This window comes from Capsicum annuum, chromosome 4 (assembly GCF_002878395.1).
Source record: "Capsicum annuum cultivar UCD-10X-F1 chromosome 4, UCD10Xv1.1, whole genome shotgun sequence".
NCBI lineage: Eukaryota > Viridiplantae > Streptophyta > Magnoliopsida > Solanales > Solanaceae > Capsicum > Capsicum annuum.
In genome coordinates this window covers 181011778-181018791 of record NC_061114.1, presented here as the reverse complement: position 1 = coordinate 181018791, position 7014 = coordinate 181011778, and positions in this window count along the sequence as shown.

Here is a 7014-nt window from a genome sequence, read left to right as displayed (position 1 = left end):
GTTGAAAAAATTTCATAAATAACTATTGTAACTAAGTGAAGCGTTGACAACTAATGGAACTTTAAGCCATGAAATGTATGAAAACTATATTGTTGTTGTTTTTTTCTTCTGTTATTGTTTTTGTTCTCTTGTTTTTGTTTCTCTTCTTTGCTATTATTGTTTGGCATTCTTGTGTAGATGGAAAATGAAGATTGTACATGGATGTATAATAGAACTTATCCTAACCGTAAGGGGTTGAGGGTGGAATATAAAGCTGGGGTAGCTGGATTTATTGCTAAAACAATGACACTTGATGATTTTCTTACCGAAGAAACAATTAGGTGTCCTTGTTGGAATTGCAAGTGTTGCAAGTTATTGAGTCCAGATGATGTTACATTACATCTTTATAAGAAGGGTTTTATGGTGAATTATACTATGTGGACTGCTCATGGAGAGAGTAGTGATGCTAATGATTTTTCTTTTCAGAATTATGTTGAAAGTCCAGTAAGAGAGAATAATGTTGAAAGTTCACGATATAATGAGGTGGTCAGGGATTCTTTTGGGACACATTCAGGGGCTCAAAATGAACCAAATGATGAGGCTAAGCATTTTTATGAATAGTTGGAGGAAACTAGTCATCCATTGTATGAAGGATCAACGCATTCCAAGTTATCTATTACCGTTCGGTTACTGAGTATTAAGTCAGATTATTCTATTTCTCAAAAGGGAATGAATTCTATCATTGGACTTATGAATGAACTTAATCCAAATGAACTTGACTTACCCAAAGATTTCTATACAACAAAGAAGTTGGTTTATAAGTTAGGACTTTCATCAGAGAGAATTCACTGTTGCGAGAAAGGTTGCATGTTATTCTATAAGGAAGATGTAAATTTAGAACATTGAAAATTTTGTAAACATCCTCGCTATGAGGAAGTTGCACATGCCAAAGGGAAGAAGGTTCCTGTGAAGTCGATGCATTACTTACCCCTTATTCCACGGTTAAAGAGGTTGTATGCATCAATGAGCTCTGTCCCTCATATGAGATGGCACTATAAAAATAAAAGACCACCTGGTATTTTATGTCACCCGTCAGATGGAGAAGCATGGAAGCATTTTGATAGTGTGTATCCAAATTTTGCTAGTGAACCAAGAAACATTATGTTGGGATTATCTACTGATGGATTCACTCCTTTTTTTGTCTCAGCTACACCATATTCATGTTGGCCAGTGTTTGTGACTCCTTATAATCTCCCGCCTATATTGTGTATGACAAGTCCATATATATTTCTGACTTGCATTATTCTGGGTCCTCATAATCCAAAAGTTATGATTGATGTATATCTGCAGCCATTGAATTATGAGTTGAACTTATTGTGGCATGAAGGTGTGGAAGCATAAGATGTATCAATGAAACAGAACTTTAGATTACGTGTTATTTTGATGTGGACTATAAATGACTTCCCTGCTTATGGAATGATGTCTGGGTGGTCGATCGCGGGCAAGTTAGCTTGCCCTTGTTGTATGGAAGACACAAAAGCATTCACTTTGAAACATGGGGGTAAAAACTCATGGTTTGACTGTCATCGTCGATTCTTGCCAATGCAACATGAGTTTAGGAGAAATATCAGTGATTTTATAAAGAATAAGACTTATTTTGAGGAGCCACCGCCAATTTTATCGCAACAAAAAGTTTGGGATAGAGTGAGGAATCTGCCTAAGGTAACAGAGTCTCCACTATCTAGGATACCTGGTTATGGTGTTACATATAACTGGACTAAACAAAGCATTTTTTGGGAGTTAGATTACTAGAAGGATAATCTTCTGCCTCATAATCTGGATCCCATGCATAGTGAGAAAAACTTCTTTGACAACTTGTTTAATACTGTGATGGATGTAAGTAACAAAATAAAAGATAACTTGAAGTCTAGGATGGACTTAAAGGAGTATTGTCAGCGCAGTGAGTTGTACCTGAAATACTTAAACAATAAGATTCAGAAGCCCAAGGCCAGTTACACATTCACTTTGGAGGATAAAAGAGTGATTTGTGATTGGGTTAAGAATTTGAGAATTCCATATGGATATGCATCAAATTTATCGAGGTGAATTAACATGAAATAAGGGAAGTTGACCTCTATGAAGATCCATGACTATCATATTTTCATGGAGTCACTGATGCCTATTGCATTCAGTGCATTGCCCGATAGAAAATAGAAGCCTATAACAGAGATAAGCTTATTTTTCAAAGACTTATGATCTAACACATTAAGGGAGGAGAACCTATCTTTGATGGATATCAACATTCGCGTAAGCTTAAACAAAATGGCAAAGATTTTTCCTCCTAGTTTTTTTTATGTTATGGAGCACCTTGTGTGTGAATCACGACTTGAAGGGCCTGTTCAGCGTAGATGGATGTATCCTTTTGAGAGGTATTCAATTTTAACATTTACTTTCATGTGTTATTATTGAATATTATTTCATCTAAAACTTCATACTATGCAGGACTATTGGCAAATATAAGTAGGCCATAAAAAACAAATCTCGAATTGAGGGATCAATATATGCAGCTTATTTGGCTAAAGAGATCCTGTATTTTTGTTCATATTATTTTGACCATGATTTACCATGTCTGAGAAATCGACCTAATAAGCATGATGATCGAGACAATACATTTCTTTCAGCACCACCATTTTCAATATTCAATCAACCAGGTAAAGGAAGTCCGAAAGTTGGTCCACTTTGGTATTTGAATGGGGTGGAGCTTAAATCAGCTACAACACATGTATTATTAAATTGTCCCAAGGTCCTGCCTTTTTATAAGTGAGTATATTTATATTAATGACAATTATTCAAGGACTATATAAGCTTTAACTAATGAAAGTCATAACTTTATCGGACAACTACTTCGTGGCTTTACACAGAAATGCTGTTGTTTATCCTATGTTTTCAGCGTGATTTAGAGAATATGTAAGTGTAACTTAATTATTTAACACAATTTACACTTTTGTTCAGTCTTATGTATAGTTAAATTCTAACGTGGTTTAGAGAATATGTAAGTGTAACTTAATTATTTAACATAATTTACACTTTTGTTCAGCCTTATGTATAGTTAAATTCTAACTCTACTTGAACTTTTTTTTAGGTTCATAATCCGCTTAATTATGACCTAAATGGCCAATTTTTACGTGATATAGCTTGGGGACCTGCTACTAAAGTCAGAAAGTTTTCTAAGTACTCTGTCAAGGGGTACAGATTTCATACAGAAGAGTTCTCTAAGGGCAAGAAAACCAACAATAGTGGGGTTTGGGTGAAAGGTGATAGCGGTGTTGATTATCATGGTGTACTTCAGGAGATTTTAGAACTTGATTATCATGTTGGTTAGCCAAAGAAAAAGTTGGTTCTCTTTCGGTGTAAGTGGTATGATCCTAAGCCTAGGTTAGGTACAAAGGTGTACCCTCAGTACAAAATAATCGAAATTAAGCATACAAGGGAGTATGGACTGTATGATCCATTTACCATTGCACAAAACGTGAAGCAAGTGTATTACACGCTCTTTATCCTTTGTGTAAGAATAAATCTGCATGGCAGATAGTTATAAAAACAAAGCCTATGGGTAGATTTAAAGTAGAGGATGCATTGGATGTAGCGTATCAGAATGACATTTCAAGTGTTGAAGAAAGGGTGGATGATGAATTAGCAGATGATTTACAAAATAGAAAAGGCCTATATGAAGAATTTAATCCTTCTAAAATTAGATTGAATGTTAATGATTATGGAGAAGGAACATCTGGGGCAAATGACGAGGAAGATCCAAATGATGAAAATAACATAAGCGAGGAGGAGTTACTTGATGAAAATGAAACAAGTGATGAGGAAGAATCGATGGATGAATATGAGTCAAGTAATGAGGAAGAATTGATGAATGACTATGAAACAAGCGATGAAGATTGAGTTATTATTAATAGTAGTGTGTAGTAACATGGTCTTGAATTGTATTTTAGTTGCTACTTTTTGTTATTTTACTTGACACTATACTATCTTTTTTTGTTAACATTTGTAGTGCCAGTAAGAACATACAGGTTGTTGGATTAAATAGCAATGATGAATTTTTATAGTATTTGTGTGTTGTCTATTTTATTCAATTGGTACTACAGGAAAGAACTATCCATTTTATATGTGCAGAGGTAAAGAAAAATATTTTGTATGAACACTTGCTATAGTTTTGTTTCATTCGTTCGATATTGTGTTTGTTTCCATTTTAGTAAGAATTTCTCTATTCACTTTCCACATCTATATCATGTCAAAACACTTTATGATGCAGGCAAGAACTCGGTGGTAGAAACGACAATCTAAAGTCTTGGTAAGAACTTCTGACCTAAGTATTTAAAGTATATATCTGCCTACCTTGTAACAAACATAATTATTCTTAAATTTGGTTGTTCCTTCTTTTTCAGGTGGGTAGTAAATAAAATCAATGGCCTCAAAAGGTAATGTTAATGGACGACATAAGAAAAGTAAGAAAGGAGCACCACCACCTGTTACCATAACTCCTCAACTGGCTACTTCAAATATTCTTCCCCCTCCTAATGCACTATTTCACTACCAAATGCATTTTTCATTCCTCCACCGTCTGACCAGTTGCACACCTCTTTATGTCAAAATAGTTTGTATAGTAGCTTTTCATTAGTGCCTTCAACATCATCCGTACCAAGCCTTTATGGATTGAGATTTGGAGTTCCTAATACACCAATATCTCCATCCATTGATAGTGAACCAACACCTAATGCTACAACACCTGTTTCTCAAAATTTATAATTTAAAGATGTATTAGAATATGACAATGTTGGGAGGCTACGAATCATGCCTTATCATAATGGGTAAGTAACACTTAACTTTTCCTTAATTTTCAAAACCTAAAATGGTGGTCTAATATAATCTTATTGCAGGTTCATTCCAACATATGCCGCCGGGCATATTGTTATAGAAGCAATAAAACTATTTTTCACAAAGTCGTGGAATAGTTGGTCAGAGATTCCATGAGAAATTAGAATTGTTATGTGGAAACAATTTATGGTATAAGTAGTTTTATAAGCTATGAATCTCATTGCTTAAAGCTAGTTTTTTCATTGTTTCCATTAATTCATTTTATGGACTTTATATTAAACTATTTTACAGACAAAGTGTAAATGGAATAATTGTCATGATAATGAAATAGGCTATATTTTTAGGTCGAAAGCAGCTCAACGGGTCAAAGAACACTTGTATGAGGCTCAGAGGAAATTGATAAAACCTATTTGGTTGAATGATAAAGTGTGGACTCAGTTCTTGATATTATGGGACACTCCTAAATTTAAGAAGAAGAGAAAACGAGGAAAGGCAAATAGAGACTCTGAAACGGGTGGCTCGCTGCACACCAGAGGTTCGATGAGTTTCGCTACCCACCAACGAAGACTGGTACTATTCTTATCCAACCCTTTTGTTCATTTACACATGATACATTGAGTAATAATTTATTGTTATTGTCGAATTTGTATCTTTTGCTACTGCTGATAATTATGTTGTAAAGGGGTTGTGATGATTGCTCTTCTTTTCTAGACTTTGTTCAATTCTAGCATCGAGAATAGCACGTCCCATATATTGGCATGGCGACCCGTTTATGACTTTGAATAGCAAATTAGTGTCTCCAACCATGTTGGTGTTGCTCCCCTTTTGGTTTATTCTAAAACAACAAATCTGAGCCCTCCATAAGCTGGCAGTTTCATTCTCTTTGATGTTATAAATTGGATTGCTAGGACAGTCTCTTGGTTTTTTATGCTTCTGCTGCTGCTAATAATTATGTTGTAAAGTGGCTGTGATGATTGATTCCTTATTTTCTAGACTATGTTCAATTATGGCATCCAGAATAATACATCTCATATATTGGCAGGGCGACCCGGTTATGGCTTTGAATAACAAACTGGTATTTGCAGCCGTGTTGGTGTTGCTCCTCTTTTGGTTTATTCTAAAACAACAAATCTAAGCCTCCATAAGTTGGTTGTTTCATTCTCCATAGGTGTTAGTGTATTGTACATCTTTTTTATCATGAATCTATCTCTGCTCACCATTGTTTACAACCTGGTACCAACACCAACATTCAAAGTATTCAGAGTGTTGAGGAGTTTCCTAGTTTCAAATATTTTCCTGATGACCCACGTAGCATTTTGAGGAACCTGGCAACTATATCAATTGTTTCATGCTTCATATAATATATATGTACCTATTTAACCCATAGACAATCTTTCTTGTTCGTTAGGGTCCAAAGTTATTTGATCGCAACAGCTTTGTTCCCTGTACATGTACAAGACATTGAGGCCTCCTGCTGCCCTTGCTTGGCATATTTTCTCCCATGAAACTAGGGCCCTCTTTGAAACCTCCACTGAACTTGTCCAAAGGAAAGTTCTACAAGCTGTTTTAATGAGCTTTAATATCCTCTAGGCTGTTTCAGTCTCTTATTTTTTTGTGCTTCTACTGCTGCTGATAATTATATTGTAAAGGGGCTGTGATGATTGTTTCCTTGCTTTCTGGACTATGTTCAATTCTGGCATCAAGAATAGCATATTCCATATATTGGCATGGCGACCTGTTTATGGCTTTAAATAGCAAAATAGTGTCTGCAACCATGGTGATGTTGCTCCTCTTTTGGTTTATTCTAAACAGCAAATCTGAGCCTCCAGAAGCTAGTTGTTTCATTCTTTTTAATGTTATAAATTGGATTACATTTTTTAAACTGGGATAGTCTCTTCTTTTTTTGTGCTTCTGCTGCTGTTGATAATTATGTTGTAAAGGGGCTGTGATGATTGCTTCATTTCTTTCTGGACTATGTTCAATTCTGGGATCGAGAATAACACGTCCCATATATTGGCAAGGCGACCTGGTTATGGATTTCAATAGGAAACTGGTGTTTGCAGCCATGTTGGTGTTGCTCCTCTTTTGGTTTATCTAAAACAACAAATCTGAGCCTCCATAAGCTGGCTGTTTCATTTTCTTTGATGTTAT